At 42.8% G+C, this 21,550-nt stretch overlaps 1 long non-coding RNA gene across 1 annotated transcript in view; it reads right to left on the bottom strand.

Moving 5' to 3' along the window:
- Positions 1 to 1,728: 1,728 nt before the first annotated feature.
- Positions 1,729 to 21,550, bottom strand: part of LOC148352214 (uncharacterized) — a 63,624-nt gene continuing 43,802 nt past the window's right edge. Inside the window, exon 4 of the long non-coding RNA XR_015852845.1 lies at positions 1,729 to 1,796. This is a non-coding gene — a long non-coding RNA (uncharacterized LOC148352214). The remainder of the gene's footprint in view (positions 1,797 to 21,550) is intronic.

The following is a 21,550-nucleotide window of genomic DNA, read 5'->3' as shown; positions in this document are numbered from 1 at the left end:
TATTTTCCTGGCGAAATTTAAGCACTTTTCAAGCACTTTCGAGGCCGATTTTTCCATTTTTCAAAGGAAGAAATCCAGCGCGGATCAAAATGGTACTGTTAACTTTATTTACACTTTGACTTCATTTCCATGATGCAGTTTTATGTACAATATCCAATTTGTGTATAATTTTTATTCAGAGGTGATTACTTCTGCTTTTTAGCAGTCTTTAAATTGTATATTTTTTGCCAATTGGAGTGCAACCGAAATTTCGTTTTAGTAATACAGGGATATTAAAGGTAATTCTGATTCTAACATGCAACTGCCGCAGGTTCTGATTGAATCCCGATCAGTATTTGAACCCAGGCCTGTCTGCCCCCTATTGTCAGTCCGTCTGCGAACCTCAGTGAACACTAGGCAAGCCTTTTTCGACCCTGACTCCCACCTGTCACGTTTTTTTCTCTCCCCTCTGTCCCCGGCTTCGACCTAATTTTGATCCTGACCACGTCTGCTCTCCCGTTCCGGCTTCCGACCTCTTTTTGTCCCCTACTACGTCTTCTCTCATTTTCTGGCTTACAACTCGCTTCCGACCAGGTTTTTTCTCTCATGTCCCGGCTACCGACCCGCTTTTTCCGTCCCTGCCATCACTTGCCACGGAAGATCCACTTCCGTGTTCGGAGCACAATCCGAGTACCAGAGCGACTTGCTTACTGTCACAAGCCGGAAACGGAGACATGACCCAATGGCGTTCGTTTAACTCAGTTTTATTATAAGAGAGCAGTGTTTACTTCCTCGATCCGATGATCGTCAGACACGGGTAGCTGAAGGCAGGAACGCGGAAGTGGCACTTCCGTGTCGAGCGGGGATAGTCGTGGGTGGCAGGAAAGCTGGTCGGTAGCCGGGACGGGAGAGCAAGGGCGGTAATCGAGTCCAGAAAAAAGGTCGGCAACGAGTATCAGGCAGGAAACAGGGCAAAAGAGGTTGATGGCCGGGACGGAAGAACAGGGCAGAAACAGGTCCAGAAACAGGTCGGCAACGGGTAACAGGAGATTGTTGGAGGGTACGGTGCTTGCCTAGCAACAGCGCAGGTTTGCAGAACAGTCTGACGGCTTCCTCTTAAAAAGAGTCAATGAGCCAATCAGCGCTCAGGGCTGTTGGTGCCCCTTTCTCTTCCTTCCAATAAAAACGCAACGCAAGTGGGTCCTGTCCCCGTTCTGGTCTTGACAGAACGTACGCGTATGAGTTATCGGCATGTTTTAAAAACCAAGGCTTGTATCGAAAAAAACGCAGATCTGTCGTATTTTTTAAAAGAACCATCAAAACGGTGATGTGGTTTCAGTCGGGCCTTTCAGAGCAGACACATGTCTACCCACAATACATAAAGCAGCTCTGGACAGATAAAGTGACGATAAATTTCAATCAGAAAAAACAACTCCGTCCTCGATTACCCGTGATGTCTCACCCACGGTCACTCAACCGTCGAGGCGGTCTGTCAGGGCGGATTAGAAACGAACGGTAGGGGATGGGGGAAGGGGTTGGGAGAGGGGGTCGGAAGGGTTCGGAAGGGGTAAGGCGGGGTAGGGTTTTCGGTCCGTGGTTTCGTCAAGCCATCGTACAGTATCAATATTGTGACGGCTGAGGAGACGCTCGGTCCTCACATCTCGACAATCGCCGAGACGAGGCGTCACGGGAGCTGACACCCGAGTCACTTCAAGGGAAAAGCCTTTCAAGACCCGTACGGAAAACTCACCTTGACGGCGTTGAGTCTTGCCGGGACCCGAGTGGGGGACTTCAAACGGAGGCGGGCGTTTCCACGTCTACAAAGATTGGAAAAAAAATAAAAAGGGACAAAAGTCATCAATAATTTTGCTCATTCGAAAAACAAAGTTATTTGGTGGAGTAGCACTCGTTGGTTCAACGATGCCTGAACAGGCGAGATCAAAAATGTATAAACCAAGTAAACACTGATTTTCATCGGTGTTATTTTGACTAAGAGGGCATTGCCCTTGCTCCCAGGTGAGGCGATAAGTCATTGTTATCTACACAAACAGAAACCAAAGACACATTCCAAAACACAGGCGTTTTTACGACAGCCTTCTCTCAGAGTTTGCCCTCAAACACTGAAGTCAGATTTTAGAACAAGTATATTTGACCTCATGTAAGATAAAACAGTGTATAAAATAGTATATAACTTCAGTACATATACCCCTAATGTCACTGTTTCCATGCTTTCAGTATCAAAATAGGGAAACATTTAAACATTTGGGTTGGAGTAAATTAAAGAAAATACAATTTTTTTCCTCTGTGTAACGTCAGATGAAAATGTGTTACTCATTCCTCCCCTTATATCATTGTTTGAATGCTATAAATAGAAAGACCTGTAAACATTTGGGTGGTTTTAGTTAAAGTAGGGGCAGCACGGCGGTGCAGTGGTTAGCGCATGTGTGGCACAGTTCTGAGGTCATGAGATCGAACCCCCTGTGTGGAGTTTGCATGTTCTCCCCGTGCTTGCGTGGGTTTCCTCCCACATTCACAAAAACATGCATGTCAGATTAATTGGCCGGTCCAAATTGTCTCTAGGTGTGAATAAACGGGTGAGTTGTCTGTCCCTGTGTGCTGGCAACCCGTTCAGAGTGTCCCCAGCCCACTGCCCGAAGACAGCAGAGATGGGCTCCAGGACCCCGCGACCCTACTGGGGATAAAAGGTGCAGATAATGGAGGGATGGATAGTTAAAGTAGCCCCTGTGTTTTCAGGACTTTATAAATAATAATTCGATAAAAAAACATACCAAGGGTGCTTCCAAGATCAGCGCGCCTTAGTCCAATTACCGACACTTAGAATTCGAAAGGGCCGTTTAAAGGGCAGCGGCGCATCCTGAAAAATTAAAGCCGAGCCTAATGAGAACTCGCCGACGCGCTTGGCCGCTTCAGCCTGGCCGAGCAACGCGATCAAGCGACGGAAATCGCCCCACGATGCAATTTTCTTCTCTTACACATTATCTACCAAGATGACCCTCAGGGCCCAGGTACCCCTCACCCCTAGTGTTAAATTAACTCTCCCCGGGTGTCACAATCAGAATCTGCTACCGTCCAGCGTTTCCGACTCGTTTCCTGACGATACGGAACGTGTGCGGGATCGCCAAATCCTGCCGGAGGGTCGGAAAAGTGCTGAGCGGGGAAACGGGAAACTGTCAAGACAGCTCACGATTGGCGCCCTAGGGTCTTCTTTACGTGACTGTAGACCCCTTGGCGAAATCTGAATGTAAATCTTCCAAATTCTAGAAATCAAACTTGAACGTAATTACAGGAGACCCCGGAATACGGAATTACTGTGATCGGAGTATAAGATCGGAAAGGGAAATTGTCATATGGCAGGGAACAAAAACCTATGGTAAGCTAATGCAATCCGAACCCTTAGTACTCTCACAACCTGAGACAACTGGTCAAGTAGCCATAGGCGACTGTACTTCAAGTATTTTTGTCACATGATGATGGCGGCTAATTTTCTATTTATTACCGTTCTCTTGTTTGTGTATTATTTATTATTGCAACATCCATTGTGGCCTGGTCATCCTGTAAGGGGGATGACCTCATGTGTGGTCCCTTCTCAAGGTTTCTTCATTTTCCTCATGTTGAGGTTTTTGAGTTTTTCCTTGGCCTCATGTAGGTTTTAGATCAGAGGATAGTGTAATAATAGTGTGTGGTTTGCAATAAGATATGGTCTGTGCAGCCCTTTGAGACTCTTTGTGATTAAGGGCATCAGAAATAAACATGACTTGTCTTGAGGTTTTTTAGTTTTCCCTTGCCCTCATGTTGGTTTTAGATCAGGGGATGGTGTCATAATAGTCTGTGGTTTACAATAGTCTGTGGTCTGTGCAGCCCTTTAAGACTCCTTGTGATTATGGGCGTCATAAATAAACAGAACTTGACTTGGGGTTTTTGAGTTTTTCCTTGCCCTCATGTAAGTGATAGATCAGGGGATGGTGTCACAATAGTCTGTGGTTTGCAATAAGATGTGGTCTGTGCAGCCCTTTGAGACTCTTTGTGATTAACTTGACTACTCCACGTAAAAAGATTATAATGTTATGTACATATTCCACATTGTTAACAAAATAGTATATATGGTTATGTGATATAAGTTGTGAATTAAATATAGTTGATTTAATCACCTCCTTTTTCCTAATAATTCTCCAGATATTTGATCTATTGCGGCTACATTTTAGCACGTATAACGATCCGTGTGCCTTTTATCTATATATGTCTTTATGATCAAGCTTCATTTCCATGGTTATCATGTTTTTACTTCTTTAGCATCATTGCAAGTCTTAGCAAAGTGATAGTGTTTTCCAAACTGGGTGAAGAGACAAAGTCATTGTGGGAGGGAATTCAGCAAATAGCATAGCAGCATCTACATGATGACATGACGCAAACCAATAGAAGACCAGCACTTTATATGACGTCGACCAATAGCAGACAGGCATTTTAAGGATGTAACTCTGCAGACTCACAAGTTGGAAATTTATAAGTTTTGGGCACGCAACATAACCAAAAACAGAAAAAAATATGTGTGAAGCTGCAAAAAAATTTGGTCTTTCATAAAGCTAATTTTAAATGAAAAGAAAAAACGGAAATCATACATAAAAAAATGTTTAGTTTCTTCTGAATATTGTTAAAGCATTGGAAAACAATAAAAATGTGTCACAATGGTTAATAATATCCACAATATGTATATATTTGTAAGGACCAGAACGGAGACAGGACCCACTTGCGTAACGTTTCTCTCAGTTTTATTGGGAAGAAAGGAAAGGATTGCACCCACGATCCGGTGATCGCTGGTCGCGGGAAGCAGGTCGCTTGGAACGCGGAAGTGGGACTTCTGTGGCGAGCGATGGCGGTGTCGGAAATGGAAAACGGGTCAGTAGCCGGGAAAGGAGAGCAGAACGTGGTCGGGATCGCAAACAAGTCAAAAGCCAGGAGAGTTGAGTAGAGGTGGTCGAGATCAAAAACGGATCGTCATTCGGGACAGGAGAAGAGACGTGGTCGAGATCAAAACGGATCATAGGGGGAGACAAACAGGAGCAAAAATCGGGACAGGCGAAAAAGGGCTTGCCGTGTAAAAACAGAGATTCGCAGACAGACTGACCAAAAAGCGACTGACAGGACAGAGTTTAAATACTGACAGGGAACCAATCTGTCCACAAGCTGCGGCTGGTCGGGATCAGCAACGTGTCGAAAGCCAGGAGAGGAGAGTAGACGTGATCAAGATAAAAAAAAACGGGTCGAAGCCGGGAAACAGACAGGAGCAAAACAGGGTCGAAAAGCTTGCCTAGAGTAAACTGAGGTTCGCAGACGGACTGACAAAAGGGGACAGATAGGAATGGGTTTAAATAGAGACAGGGAGCCAATCAGAGTCTGAGGCAGTTGGCGCCAAAGGAGCGGGCACAGGTGAAGCATATCGGTAACCATGACAATATTTCCATCCCTTATCTTTTTCCATCTTGATGTTACCGAAAAATCTCCAGGGAACCACTAGGGCGGCGCAAAAGAGCCGCGTGTTTCTGAACCCCGGTTTATCGTCTTGGGCGCCCCCTGTGGTTGTCGCCATCTGTGAGCCAAGCATGGGGTGTCCGCCTGGAAGCCCCCCGGAGCGTGCTCCCCCATCTTAGGTAAGGTCCTTTTAACCGGATCACCCCCTAACCAACTCCCGGGTGGGCACCCAAGGGAGAGGAGGTGTTAAAACCTGAAGGGTTTTTGCCCCCTTCCCCAACCATCTGCTCTCTGCCCCCCACCCTGCCACAGACCTTTGATCCTAGCACATTTGGATGATGTTGAATGAGATATTATAGTTTGGATTGTAGACGTGAGAAGGGGCGTGGGCAGAAAAGAGGCAGAATGGAGAACGAAAGTCACAGAGGTGAAAAAAGTAACCCAGGATTGGTCACAATGGGACCAAATACCACTGGATCATTTTAATTGTTTTTTTATTTTTGGTTAAAGCAACCCTTTTTTTGTTTTGGGGTTTTTATTTTGCAACATTGGGTCACACTCAAAAAATCGGTTACATTGTTCATTAGGTAACCCAAATTGGGTAAAAATGGGTCCGAAAGGCTACTTGATCAATTAAATCCACCATTTTTGGATTGACGCAACACTTATTCATTTATGTATTTGATTTATTTATTGCAACATTTGACCACACTTGAAAAATAGGTTACATTGTTCATTAGGTAACCCAAAATGGGTAAAAATTGGGTCGAAAGGCTACTTGAACAATTAAATCCTACATTTTTGGATTGACGGAACACTTTTTATTTGATTCCTTTATTGCAACATTTGACCACACTTGAAAAATAGGTTACATGATTTATTAGGTAGCCCAAAATGAGTAAAAATGGGACCGAATAGATTTTGATCAATATAATCTTACGTTTATGGATTAAGGCAACACGTCTTATTTATATATTTATTGCAACATTTGACCGCACTTGAAAAATAGGTTGCATTGTTCACTCGGTAACCCAAATTGGGTAAAAATGGGACCGAACAGCTACTTGATGAATTAAATATTACATTTTTGGATTAAGGCAACACGTTTTATTCATCTATTTATTGAGTTATTGCAACATTTGACCACACTTAAAAAATAGGTGACATTGTTCATTAGGTAACCCAAATTGGGTAAAAATTGGGTCGAAAGGCTACTTGATCAATTAAATCCTACATTTTTGGATTGACGGAACACTTTTTATTTGATTTATTTATTGCAACGTTTGACCACACTCGAAAAATAGGTTACGTGATTTATTAGCCAACCCAAAATGGGTAAAAACGGGAGAGAACAGCTACTTGATTAATTAAATCCTACATTTTTGGATTGACGCAACACCTTATTTATTTATTCATTTGATTTATTTATTGCAACATTTGACCACACACGAAAAATAGGTTACAAGATTTATTAGGTAACCCAAAATGGGTAAAAATGGGGCCGGACAGCTACTTGATCAATTAAATCCTACATTTTTTTGTTTGACGCAACACTTTATTTATTGCATCATTTGACCACACTTGAAAAATAGGTTACAATGTTCATTAAGTAACCCAATTTTGGTAACAATGGGTCCGAAAGGCTAATTGATCAATTAAATTCTACATTTTTGGATTGACGGAAGACTTATTATTTATTTGATTTAATTGTTGCAACATTTGACCACACTCGAAAAGTAAGTTATGTGATTTATTAAGTAACCCAAAATGGGTAAAAATGGGGCAGAGAGGCTACTTTATCAATTAAATCTGACATTTTTGGTTTGACGCAACAACCTAAATAAATAAATAAATGAAGAAATTTATTTGATTTATTGCAACATTTGACCACACTTGGAAAAAAAATCAGGTTACATGATTAGGTAACCCAAAATGGGTAAAAATGGGGCCGGACACCTACTTGATCAATTTAATATTATATTTTTGGTTTAAGGCAACACGTTTTATTCATCTATTTATTGAGTTATTGCAACATTTGACCACACTGGATTAATAGGTAACATTGTTCATTAGGTAACCCAAATTGGGTAAAAATTGGGTCGAAAGGCTACTTGATCAATTAAATCCTACATTTTTGGATTGACGGAACACTTTTTTTTTTATTTATTTATTGCAACATTTGACCACACTTAAAAAATAGGTGACATTGTTCATTAGGTAACCCAAATTGGGTCGAAAGGCTACTTGATCAATTAAATCCTACATTTTTGGATTGACGCAACACTTTATTCATTTATTTGATTTATTTATTGCAATGTTTGACCACATTTGAAAAAAAAATAGGTTACATGATTTATTAGGTAACCCAAAATGGGTAAAAATGGGGCTGAACAGCTACTTGATGAATTGAATCTTACATTTTTGGATTATGGGAACACCTTTTATTTATCTATTTATTCATTTATTTATTGCAATATTTGACCACACTCGAAAAATAGGTCACATATGTCAAAAAATAACCCAAACTTGGTCAAAATTGGAAAGAACCGCTACTGCAAGAATGTCCAAAGTATGTCAGTGATCGGTTATTCTCAACAAATGACCCCAAAGAATAAATGCGATCGGAAATAACCACGTTTGGCCATTTTTGAGAAGAAAACAAAACAAAAACAGAAAAACTTGTATTTTGTTTAACCCTAAATTTCTGGATGAAATTGATCCAGTTGTGGTTTGGTCCCATTTAGACCAAATTTGGGTTCTTTTTTCACCAATGTGACCAAATATTGCAGAAAAAAACCTAAATAGAGTTAATTGACCCCAAAAAATAAAATTCAATTGAGTAGTATTTCCAGCCCATTTTAAACCAATTTGGGTTACTTTTTGACCCAGAAAATAACCCAAAAAGAAATAAAGTCCTTATATTTTCCAATCCATTGCAGTTGGTTCGCGTTTTTGTTTCGCTCAAATTGATTCCCAGGAAAATTTCCGGAGATTAATTAAAACCCAACGATTAAACATGGCGATAATATTTAATTAAGGCGCCTGGTTTGAATTCTCGCCGCGACGCCATTAATAGGTCATTAGCGCCATTTAATTAATTAAGATCCCGCCCCAAAAAAAGGAATTTCTTTCCATAACGAGATGTTTTTTTTTGAGGGATTTAATTAAGTCATCAACCACCCCACCACCCCTCGATGAGGTAAGAAATTTAATGTGAGCTAAAACTCATTGAACTTCTTGGATTGGGTTATTTTTTCTAGACTTAAGAAAAAAATGGAAAAAAAAAATATTGATGATCCTTCCCAATTAACCCACCACCTAATCTGCCCGGCAACCCAGCTCACATAAAAAAAAATCTTATTCTTTGTATTTGTGTCAAAAACTACAAGGAAAGGCAAAGTTTTGAGGGAAAAACTGTATTTCCAAAATTAGCTTTTTATTTACTTGTGACCTAATCTGCCCGGCAACTGAAAGTGTTTTTTTTCCTGTGATTTATGAAAAAAAAAATATTGAAGGAAAAATTTGAAAAACATGTTTTTGACTATCCTTCCAAAATTGGCATGCTATTTTTCTGCCATCTAATCTGCCCGGCAACCTGGCTTGTATATATATATATATATATATATATATATATATATATATATAAAGGAATATGCGTTTTAATGTAGTTAAATTTTCTCCTCACATTAAATGTAAATAAATGTAAATGGTCTGATTTATATAGAGCTTTTCAAGTCAATGAAGACCTCCCAAAGCGCTTTACAATGTGCTTCACACTTACCCATTCACACACACACTCACACACCAATAGGGAGTCGGCCTCCAAAAGTACACTGAAGGACACTGAGGGAAACTGTGGGAGTCAGATCCATCGACATTTCGTTCTGTATACACGTGTACTAGAATGACAATAAAGTAGATCTGAATCTGAATCTGAATCTGAATCTAAATGGTAAATGCTCTGCATTTATTTGGCGCTTTATCTCCCAAAGCGCTTTACAATGTGTTTCACACTTTTTCCTTTTACACACTAACTCACCGATAGCAGCATCAGCCATGCAAGGCAACTGCTATCGGGGGCATTTGGGATACAGTCTTAGCAAAGTGATAATGTTTTCTAAACTGGGTGAAGAGACAGAAAGTCATTGTGGGAGGGAATTCAGCAAATAGCATATCAGCATCTACATGATGGCATGATGCAAACCAATTGAGGACCAGCATTTTATATGACGTCGACCATGGAAGGCGACTACCTGCTATTGGAGGCATTAGGGATTCAGTGTCTTGCCCAAGGACACTTCGACATATAACACAGAGGAGCCAGGAATCGAACCTGCGACCAAGACGAGCGCTCTACCTCCTGAGCTAGTGCTGCCCGAAACTACCATAATATTATCTACGTTTCTTGAACAATGTAATCCAAACTCTTCTCCAACGTCACCTACGATGACAATATTAACATAGTAATCGGAACTCTTATTTACAATAATATGTCAAGAACCGGAACAGGATCAGGACCCAATCGTGTGACGATCTCACACAAGCCTTGGGGAGTCATGCACGTTAGGCAGCGGTCTGGCGTGGAAAGACAGGAAGCCAGAGATCCATTCCAATTGCCCGAGTTGATATCGGACAGATGGGGTCGATACCGGACAGGACGGGTCGAATAGGATAGATAACGAATCAGGATATCGAAAATAACAGGAGAAACTAGACGGGAACGAAAACTGGAGGAAATAAAAAACAGGACAAAAATAGATGGAAACGAGACTAAAAACTGATATTAAACAGGACAACGGGAACAATACTGGCCAGGGAATACCGACAGGAAACAGGACAGAGTCAAAACCCACGTCTTACGGGGCAGAGGTTCGTGACGGACTGACAAAGGAAAAATGAGAGCACTGAGCTTAAATAGACAGAAAGCCAATCTGTCAATGAGCTGCAGCTGGCGCCACACGGGCGGGGCCCATTGGCCGCCATGGCAACCGTAACATAATATGTATATTTTTTACGCAGTTATCTAAATCTTACCTTAATGTTTTTTGCAATAATATACACATTTTTAACTTCGTAATCTGAACTCTTCCTCACAGTCACGTACAATTACGGAGTTATCTGAACTTCTCAACGTCATGTACAATGAGAGTAATAAATAGTTTTTTTGAATGTTTTATCTTAACTTCTACTCACCATCATCCACGATTACAATATTAACATAGTAATCTGTTCTTAACTTTCATGTATAACAATATTTTTTTTCCACACAGTAATTCCAACTTTTCCTCACAGTCACGCACGATTACAAAAATACATTTTTTAACGTAGTTATCTGTACTTTTTCGCAACGTCATGTACGATGACAGTAATATTTACGTTTTTTGAATGCTGTAATCCGAACTCTTCCTCACTGTCACTGTCATGGTTGCCATGGCGCCCAATTGGCCCCGGTTGTGTAGCACCAGCTGCAGCTTGTTGACGTATTGGCTCCCTGTCAGTATTTAAACTCTATCCTGTCAGTCCCCTTTGGTCGGTCCGTCTGGGAATCTTTTATACGGCAAGCCCTTTTTCACCAGTCCCGTTTTTTGCTCCTGTTTGTCTCCCGCTACGATCTGTTTTTGATCTCGACCACGTCTATTCCCCTCTCCCGGCTTTCGACTTGTATCCAACCCCGACCACGTTTTTGCTCTTCTCTCCCGACTACTGACTCATTTTTAAAAGGCGCACTTTTAAAATATTTGTTTTTGAATTTGCTCTCCTGTCCCAAATTATGACCTGTTTTGATCTCGACCACGTCTGTTCTCCCTTTCCGAATAACGATCCGTTTTTTATCTCGACCACGTCTACTCCCCTCTCCCGGCTTTTGACTTGTTTCCGACCCCGACCACGTTTTTGCTCTTCTCTCCCGGCTACTGCCCCGTTTTTTTCCAATACGTTTTTTTACAATAATATAACTATTTCCAAAGTCTTCATCACCGTCACATCCGATTACAATAATATCTCGTTTTTTTTCCCCCGCAGTAATCCGAACTCTTCATCACCTACATTCCATTATAGGAACGTGGCCGGCGGAGATAAGTGGCGTCGCTCGTCCGTATCGGAAAGATTTGCCGAGCGAGCATTTGCATCTAAAACGATATTGTCCGTTTCTTATCCCCGTCAATCAATAGCATCTTTCATGCATAATCTGGCAACCCGCATGCAAAAAAGGCTCCACAATGACACGTATGTTCGACACGGCGCCATCTATCATCCCCGGACGCGTTTACACGCTGTTAACAATTTCTCAGGGCGGATTAGAGGGCGCCCGAGCCCCCTGCTCACATCCCACGAGAGGCGGGCTTTGGGGAGCTGATAAGGCCGCAGACATAGCCGGGTGGGATTAATACGTATGACCAGAAAATATCCCCCTTGTCGCCCCCCCTCTCTGATTATGCTAGCGGAAAAACGGTCCTTTCCCATCGTGATTAAAGGCAACCCGAGTGCGGACACGGAGACGAAAGGACGCCGAGATAACCCTTTTTATAAATGCCAGACGGGTTGCCGGGCAGATTAGGCGGCTGGATTCTTCACACATTTTTACTATTTTTTTGTTTCCTTTTTTCCTTAATGACAATATCTAATCTAATTTCGATGTTTAACTACTACATAAAATAATGAGACAACCACTTTATTTGCCAGCCAGGTTGCCAGACAGATTAGGCAGATACATATAATATAAATATATATCATACCTGTCTAGCTGTACGTTTTTGCCATACAAAGAACGTTTATTATGCATTTTAAGAGGTGTACGACGTACAAGAAAATCTGTACGGAAAAACGCAAATTTGTCTATGATGGGTACCATCCAGTATACACCGACTATCACCAAACGGCAAATCAATCGAGTCAAACCAGTTCGCCGCGGTAGCCTCTATCTCGGTATCGTTTTTTTTCGTCGCAAACGAAGCGAGCGGTTTGATGCTACTGTGCGCATGCGACTGCCGCTTGGGGATTTCCCGTCATGCATCATTCAACATCAGATTCCATGTGGTAGTTGTGTAGTGAAAGGAAGTCCGTCTCTTTTTAGAGAACCGGCTTTTTCGGTTCAACTCATTAAAGAGTTGCTTTAATGCATTATGTTACTAATGATGATGTTGTATAAAGAAGTTAAGAAAAAAAGGAAGTATAAAAGGAGAAAATGAAAAAAGACAGGTTTGTGGTTATCCCTTTAATCAGTATATTAACAATAATTGAATGCAGAAAATGAATTCATAATTTTCTGCAGTGAACGTCCAAGCGACTTCATTTTTGAACTTTTTTTATAATAAACCATGCACGTTGAGCAACTCAGTATCTCACAACAAAATGTTAATGAACAATATATATGATATAAGGAAACACATGTAAAATATAACGTATTAAACTACATAAATAAACACGTTTGAAAAAAAATATGGTGTAAGATTATTTTGTATTTTATAAAGGAAAATACCACAGTTTGTAAGGCCATGGAGCCCTGGAGCCCGACAGGTATGATATACAAATATGATATGTATATAAAATATAAATATAAATCACAGATTCAGGTGCTAATTTTCCAAGGATATAAATACACAGGAAAAAAACAAAAGTATTTACCATCAATTCCCAAAGCACCACCACAAACATAACCATCAACCCCAGAGTGTCAGGACCAGAACGGAGACGGGACCCACTGAGAGAAAAGGTTGCACCCACGATCCGGTGATCACTGGTCGCGAGAAGCAGGCCGCTCTGAACGCGGAAGTGGTTTTTCCATGTCGAGCGATGGCAATGTCGGGAACGGAAAACGGGTCGGTAGCCGGGACAGGAGAGCAAAAACGTGGTCGGGGTCGGAAACGAGTAGTAAGCCAGGAGAGGGGAGTAGACGTGGTCGAGATCAAAAAGGGATCGTTATTCGGGACGAGACAACAGACGTGGTCAAGATTAGGACAGATCGTAATTCGGGAAGGGAACGCAGACGTGGTCGAGACAGATTGTAGCAGGAGACAAAAACGGGACAGGCGAAAAAGGACTTGCCGTGTAAAAACAAAGATTCGCAGACGGACCGACCAAAGGGGACGGACAGGACAGAGTTTAAATACTGACAGGGAGCCAATTTTTTAACAAGTTGTAGCTGGCGCCACAACAGCGGGGCCAATTGGGCGCCATGGTAACCGTGACAATGTGCAATGTAAGATTTTTTTTTTTTTTTTAAATTGGAACATTTTTTAATTTCATGCGCCTAATAGTCAGGTTCGTCTTATATATGGGAATATAGCACAATGGACTATTTTTAAAGGTGCACATCATAATCAGATGCTCTTTATATTTTGTAAAATGCGATAACTGGAAAATTGTCAAAAATATTGTTTTGTTTTATATTGTAGGATACTTAAAAATCGATAATAAAAATGTACTTAGTTAAATATGGAAATGCATAATCATAATGAAACCTTTTAATAATGAATCTTTTTTTTTAGTGATTTATGTTCTATAAAATACTTTTTTTTAATGTTCTGATGCTGTTTTGGATTCAACTTTCACGGTCTTCATAATCTTAGGGGAGCCACTCCCTGTGGTGTGTCTTGGGCTGTCATGATTACCAATTTGGAACACCGCCCGCTGATTTGGCGCCAGCCGCTGCGGGCTATCTGATTGGCTCCCTGTCCCTTTTCAAGCCTAGTCCTGTTACTCTCCTTTTGTCAGTCCGTCTGCAAACCTCTGTTTCTACAAGGCAAGCATTTGGACTCTGACTCCTGTCTGTCCCACTTTTTGCACCCGTTTTTCCACCCGTCCGTTCCCGAGCTCCACGTTTGCCTACGGCTTTGTCCTGTTTTTGACCCCGACCACGTTTGCTCTTCCGTCCCGGCTTACGACCCGTTTTCGATCCCAACCACGTTTTATCTCTCCTGTCCCAGCTCTCGACCTGTTTTTTCCATCCTTGATACAGCCAACTCCCGCTCCGGAAGATCCACTTGTTTTAAGGCCAGCCTTTTGACCCTGACTCCCGCCTGTCCCGTTTTTCCACCCTTCCGTTCCTGAGCTGCCCGTTTGTCTCCGGCTTCGTCCTGTTTTTGACCCCGACCACGTTTTCCCTTCCGTCACGGCTTACAACCAGTTTTTTTATCCCAGCCACGTTATATGTCTCCTGTCCCGGCTATCGACCTGTCTTTTTTGTCTTTGACACTGCCATCTCCCGCTCCGGGAGATCCACTTGTTATAAGGCAAGCCTTTTTTAACCATGACTCCCGCCTGTCCCGTTTTTGCACCTGTTTTCCACCAGTGTGTTCCTGATCTACCAGTTTGTCTCCGGCTACAACCCGTTTTGATCCCGACCACGTTTGCCCTTCCATCCCGGCTTACGACCCATTTTGATCTCAAGCACGTTTTATCTTTCCTGTCCCGGCTATCGACCCGTTTTTGATCCCAACCACGTTTTATCTTTCCTGTCCCGGCTATCGACCTGTTTTTTCCATCCTTGACACCGCCATCTCCTGCTCCGGAAGATCCACTTGTTGTAAGGCAAGCCTTTTTTAACCATGACTCCCGCCTGTCCCGTTTTTCCACCAGTCCGTACCTGCTCTCCCCGTTTGTCTCCGGCTACGACCCGTTTTGATCCCGACCACGTCTGCTCTCCCGTCCCGAAATACGACCCATTTCTGATCCCGACCACGTTTTTGCTTTCGACCCGTTTTTACGTCCCTGACACTGCCATCTCCCGCTATGGAAGACCTTCCTCTTTCTATATCGCAATAAATTTGTGAGAAACGTTACGCGATTGGGTCTACCAGGCTGTCTTTTTGGGTAGGGGTTTGCTTCCCCATCTGAAACAGATAAACCTGGTTTCCATGTTTACCAGAAGCAGGAGAAGCATAATGATCTCACTCAGATACAGCACCTTCATCATCTGGTCCCCGTTGTTCTTGATAAGTCATGTGCCTTATAAATGTATTATAATCCAGAAAGAACAGTTTTGCCAACTTTCTTATACTTCCAATTGCGTTCTGGTTTGTTATTCCATTTTGTTCCCTTCAGATTTTGACGCACACCTTTTTATCTCCGCTCCGTCAGCGGGAAAGCGAAACATGTCACGGGTTCATCGTGGAGATGTACGATTTTTTTCTTTTGTTTTTCCTGGACGAGAATTTCTCCAAAGGAACGTCGTCAATTTAAACCTGGGCGCTCGGAAAACATCTACGGTTTTGTTGTCTGTCTTACGAGACGAAAGCGAGCGCCTTTGTTGTCACTTCCTGTCAAGTGTTGTTAGGCCTCGCCGTCAGTTCCGACGGACACGCCGAATCCCGTGATTTCTTTTCTTCCTCTGTTGTGGCTTAATTAGAACACCCCCCCACCCCCCTCCTTTTTTTTCTGGTGATTAAAGTCGCCTCGTTATTCTTGACTCGTCTCGGGCCCCCGCTGAGGACGCCGGAGAAGAGTCCCCGTTGTCTCCGTCGTCAAAATGGGGGAATTTCCAGGCGAGGGGGCCACCCGTTTTGCAATTAGGGCTCCGTTTCAAACGACCGATTTGCAAAGAGTGTGTTAAGGCGATTCTTCTGTGTATTGCATAGCGACCCCTAGAGGTGTAAAAATACATCATTCAACCCTATAAAACCGTATCCGGTATTTCCGCCTGAAAGCCTAAAAAGGTGCACCCAAAAACTGAAGCTGTACCTGAACCATTTAGAGCAGGGGTGTCAGACTCATTTTAACTCGGGGGCCACTTGATAGAACAAACATTCTTTCGGGGGCCCGATTAATATATTAGAGAAAGAGAGAGAGCGAAATGAGAATGTGAGAAACCCAAGATAAAATGAGAAATAGTGAGCGAGAGCGCGCGAGAGAGAGAGAGAGAGCGCGAGAGCATGAGAGAGCGCGAGAGCGAGAGAGAGCGCGAGAGAGAGCGCGAGAGCATGAGAGAGCGCGAGAGCGAGAGAGAGCGCGAGAGAGAGCGCGAGAGAGAGCGAGAGCGAGAAAAGAGAATGTGAGAAACAAAAGAGATAAAATGAGAAATAGTGAGAGGGGGAAAGCAAAAGACGTGAGAGAAAGAAAGAAATCCAAAGAGAAATAGAAAGAGTGAAAGAGAGAATGGGAGGAATAGAGAAGGGGAAAGCAAGAGAGAGAATGGGAGGAAGAGAGAAGGGGAAAGCAAGGAGAGAAAGAGAGAGAGAGAGAGAGAGAGAGAACATGAGAAAAAAAGAGATTAAAAAGAGAAATAGAAAGATTGAAAGAGAGAAGGGGAAAGCGAGAGAGAGAGAAGGAGAGAAAGAGAGAGAAAGAGAAAGAGAGAGAAAGAGCGAGAGAAAGAGCAAGAAAGAGCGAGAGAAAGAGAGAAAGAGAAAGAGACAGAAAGAGAGAAACATATAGAGAGATAAAGAAAGAAAGAGAGAGAGAGAGGAGAGAGAGAAAGAAAGAAGATCGAGAAAGAGGGAGAGAAAGAGAAAGAACGTCTTTGTGAGAAGCACCTTGCTTTGGCATCAACATCAAGTGGAGATCCATCAACCTGCGGCTCGTTTTTCCCTTGCGCTTCCCTCAGCATTGCTTCGTGGGCCGGATTCCCCTGCCCTAGAGATTGCATTTGCACCTTCTCCGGTCTTAATTAAAAAAAAAAAAACACACACAGCTAATTTGCCTTTGAAATTGGAAATCTCAACCACCGAGCGTGTTAATTTGCACAGGCAACTGTGCCGATTGAACTGGGTTTTTGACAGGGATGGTCAGGTTGCGTGTGGTGGGTGGGGGGGGGGGGGGGCGTCAAAATCAAACATCAAATAATCCTAACTGCTTGATATTGAGGGATAATCTCCACACAAGGGCGGACAGAACATCTCTTTTTTATGACAGGTGACCGGATTGACGATTGGTGGGGGGACGAATTATGACAGTTTTCATATTAGGGCCGACTTATCTTCCAGCACAAAAAGAACAGCATTAAGGCCGATAGCATCGCAAATTGACCTGCCAATCACCTCGCCGTGGCTTCAAAGCTGCAGATAAGGTCGCCCAAAGAAGATTTTTGCTTCTACAACTACAAGAAAAAGACATTTTAAGTTAAAGGGGATTTTGCATGCTAACAGAAATAGTCTTTTAATACTTTTTTCATGTCTCGGGAGATAGGGTCCAAGAAAGGGGGGCGGGACTAGACCGGGGGCACCGGCTTACAAGGTAATCTGGTTGATATTTATACATCTAATGACGACTAAGAACGCAAACGAAAGGGAAAGCTGCGCCAGGCGAGAAGATGACCCCGATGAATAGTCCGAGGTGTCGACCTATCCTCCCTGAAAAATTCAGAATCGTTTTTATCTCTCCTGTCCCGGCGATCGACCTGTTTTTTCCGTCCTTGACACCGCCATCTCGGGCTTTGGAAGATCCACTGGTTATAAGGCAAGCCTTTTTTAACCATGACTCCCGCCTGTCCCGTTTTTGCACTCTTTTTCCCACCTGTCGGTTCCTGATCTCCCCCGTTTTTCTCCGGCTACGACCCGTTTTGATTTCGACCACGTCTGCCCTTCTATCCCGACTTACGACCCGTTTTTTATCCCAACCACGTTATATGTCTCCTGTCCCGGCTATCGACCCGTTTTTTCCATCCTCGACACCGCCATCTCCCGCTCGGAAGATCCACTTGTTACAAGGCAAGCCTTTTTGACCCCGACTCCCGCGTGTCCCGTTTTTGCACCTGTTTTCTACCTTTCTGTTCCTGATCTCCCTGTTTGTCTCTGGTTACAACCCGTTTTGATCCCGACCCCGTCTGCTCTCCCGTCCCGGAATACGACCCGTTTTTGCTTTAGACCCGTTTTTCCATGCCTGACACCGCCATCTCCCGCTACGGAAGACCTTCCTCTTTCTAGATCTCAATAAATTTGTGATTCCAATTGGGTCTACCAGGCTGTCTTTTTGGGTAGGGGTTTGCTCCCCCATATGAAACCGATAAACCTGGTTTCCATGTTTACCAGAAACAGGAGAAGCCTAATGATCTGACTCAGATACAGCACCTTCATCATCTGGTCGACGTAGATCTTGATAAGTCAATAAATGGAAAACCTTGCACATCGGTGTGTATTATAATCCAGAAAGAACCATTGCTCATTTTAAGTTAAAGGGGATTTTGCATGCTCACAGAAATAGTCTTTTAATACTTTTTTCATGTCTCGGGAGATAGGGTCCAAGAAAGGGGGGCGGGACTAGACCGGGGGCACCGGCTTACAAGGTAATCTGGTTGATATTTATACATCTAATGACGACTAAGAACGCAAACGAAAGGGAAAGCTGCGCCAGGCGAGAAGATGACCCCGATGAATAGTCCGAGGTGTCGACCTCCCCCCCCTGAAAAATTCAGAATGGCTAGCCGGCTAATCCCGCGGCGAGGTATTAAAGTTAGCAAATGCTAGATAATACCGACAGATCCCGAACGGACGATGATCCGTGTAAGGGCGAATTAAAGCCGGGGGAAAATTGGATGTAACAAAGACTTAAGATAGCGTCCTTTCGGTCCCTGTTTGAGGAAACCTGCCCCCCCCCAATAAGAAATACACATTCCTACTTCAAACAGCTTAGCGCTACGTACGGTAATTACATATTTTCTCAGCTCGGTTATAATCTCCGGGAAGAAGGGTGAAGAAGGGCGGCGGAGACGGAAAGTCAAGGGGGAAGTGTCTTACTTTTTTAACCGTATGCAGTAGCGTTTCACGTCAGGCGGAGCTGTTGTACCTGTCGGCATGGCAACTGTGTTTGTGGGACTGGATTACTTTCAATTACTTTTGGATAACTCCGATACAAAATATGCTAATAAAAGACAAAAGAAACTAAATAGGAATAAAATGATGACTCACAACACGTGGTAAGCTTTCTCTCCTGGCTTTGATCTCTTTGATCTCCGGCAAAATGAACATCAAATGCGACAGAAACAAAATGAAAATAAATCCAAACAGCTTGCCAACATCATTTTTGCCCTTCCATGTATTCTGTTACTCCCCAAGCCTGCACAAATTTGAGTCATTTTATTCCTATTTAGTTTCTTTTGTCTTTTATTAGCATATTTGGTATGGGAGTAATCCAAAAGTAGTCTAAAGTAATTAAGTTAAAGTAACCCTACCGAACCCTGAGAAAGAACTAGAAAGAATGACATCGAAAGAGAAATAGAAAAGAGAAGTAGAGAAAAGAAAAGGGGGAAAGAGAGAAGGGGAAAGCAAGAGAGAGAGAGAGAGAGAGAGAGAGAGAGAAAAGGAAAATAGGAAGAGAGAGCTAAAGAAGGTAAAAGACAAAAAGAGAAAGAGAAAGAGGAACAAAGAGAAAAAGAAGAGACGGAGAGAGTGAAAGAGAGAGAGTGAGAGAAAAAGGGAGGAAGAGAGAGAAAAAAGAGAGAGAATGTGAGAAACAAGATATAAAAAGAGAAATAGTAAGAGAGAGAAGAAAGACTCGCAGGGTTGGGTAGGGTTACTTTAACTGGATTACTTTCAATGACTTTTGGATGACTCCAATACCAAATATGCTAATAAAAAACTAATTAAACTAAATATGAATAAAATGATGACTCACAACACATGGTAAGCTTTCTCTCCTGGCTTTGATCTCTTTGATCTCCAGCAAAACGAACATCAAATGCGACAGAAACAAAATGAAAATAAATCCAAACAGCTTGCCAACATCATTTTTGCCGTTCCATGTGTTCCGTTACTCAAGCCTGAGGTCATGAGCCTGCACAAAATTTAGTCATTTTATTCATATTTGCTTTCGCTGGTTTACCCCTGCTGCATCATACAGGTGCCCTCCCCATCCCTTAGAGAGCGTCCAAACATCCCACTATCCTTTCACAACACCTCTCCACTCATCCCTATCACCAACATGAGCTCTAGCTTCCCCTAGACTTCGACCTCTTTCCTGCAGTGCACTCATAACACCATCTATCCACGTCAATCGCGGCCTTCCTCTTGGTCTCCTTCTATTTACTATTGCTCTGTAGATCCTCTTCAACATTCGCTCATCATCCATCCTCTCCATGTGTCCAAACCAACCCAGTACTCTCTTATCCACACGCTTGCTCAGTTCCACGACTACTCCAGTTGTCTCTCACAATTTCATTTCTCAATCTATCCAATCTTGTCACTCCTAACATGCTCCTCAATCACTTCATCACCCATCACTTTTCACAGGTAAAATGAACACTGGTGATAAAACATGCCAAAAAATTCCACTTTCAAGCAAAATTGGCTTTTTGAGCCATTAAGCGATTTAAAATACACATTTTCATTTTTTATGTCATTTCATCCATCCTCTCCATGTGTCCAAACAAACCCAGTACTCTCTTATCCACACGCTTGCTCAGTTCCACTACTACTCCAGTTCTGTCCCTCACAATTTCATTTCTCAATCTATCCAATCTTGTCACTCCGAACATACTCCTCAAACACTTCATCTCAAAAACATTAAATTTCCTTCTCAAATCTGCGTTTAGGCTCCAAGTCTCTGCACCATATAACACAATCACACTCTCATACTCACTTAGTTAATATGTTACTATCGTGTAAATGTTACTATCTATGATGGTTTACTATCTATCGCTTGGTAAGAACTGACATGAATTATGCCGTTCTGCCTCAACAATACATGCACAGCTAGGCTACATCAAAAAAGGTGTATTTGTACTTCCTACGCCCTTTAAAAAACACAAATCGATGCTCACTTGCATCCAAAATCCCCCAAACTTTTCATAAAAACATGCAAAACAATAAAAAAAAGCTGAACTATAATCTCCGAGGAGAAAAGTGCAAAAGAGCGCTGGAGACACAAACTCAAAGAGGGGGGTAGGGTGTTACTTTTTTTCCAGGGGGTTGGGCAATCACTCCTGTCGTACCTGTCGGTACGGTGCTGACAGGCGGGTTTGTTTGGACGGATGGGTCAGGACGAGAACGGGGGGTGGGGTAAGCGGGGGGGGGGGGGGGGTAGAGTTGCAAAGAATGCCGAGGACACTCAAAGTAAGCGATGGTGTGGGGGGGTTAGCAGAGGTGACATTGTGATTTATTGACCGCAGGGAAAAGGGGGGGAAAGGGGGCGGGGCTTATTAACCAGGCCTTGAGGT

Source organism: Urocampus carinirostris, chromosome 15 (assembly GCF_059441175.1).
Source record: "Urocampus carinirostris isolate Australia breed hairy pipefish chromosome 15, RoL_Ucar_1.0, whole genome shotgun sequence".
Taxonomy (NCBI): Eukaryota; Metazoa; Chordata; class Actinopteri; order Syngnathiformes; family Syngnathidae; genus Urocampus; species Urocampus carinirostris.
This window is presented reverse-complemented; position numbering and strand designations above follow the sequence as displayed.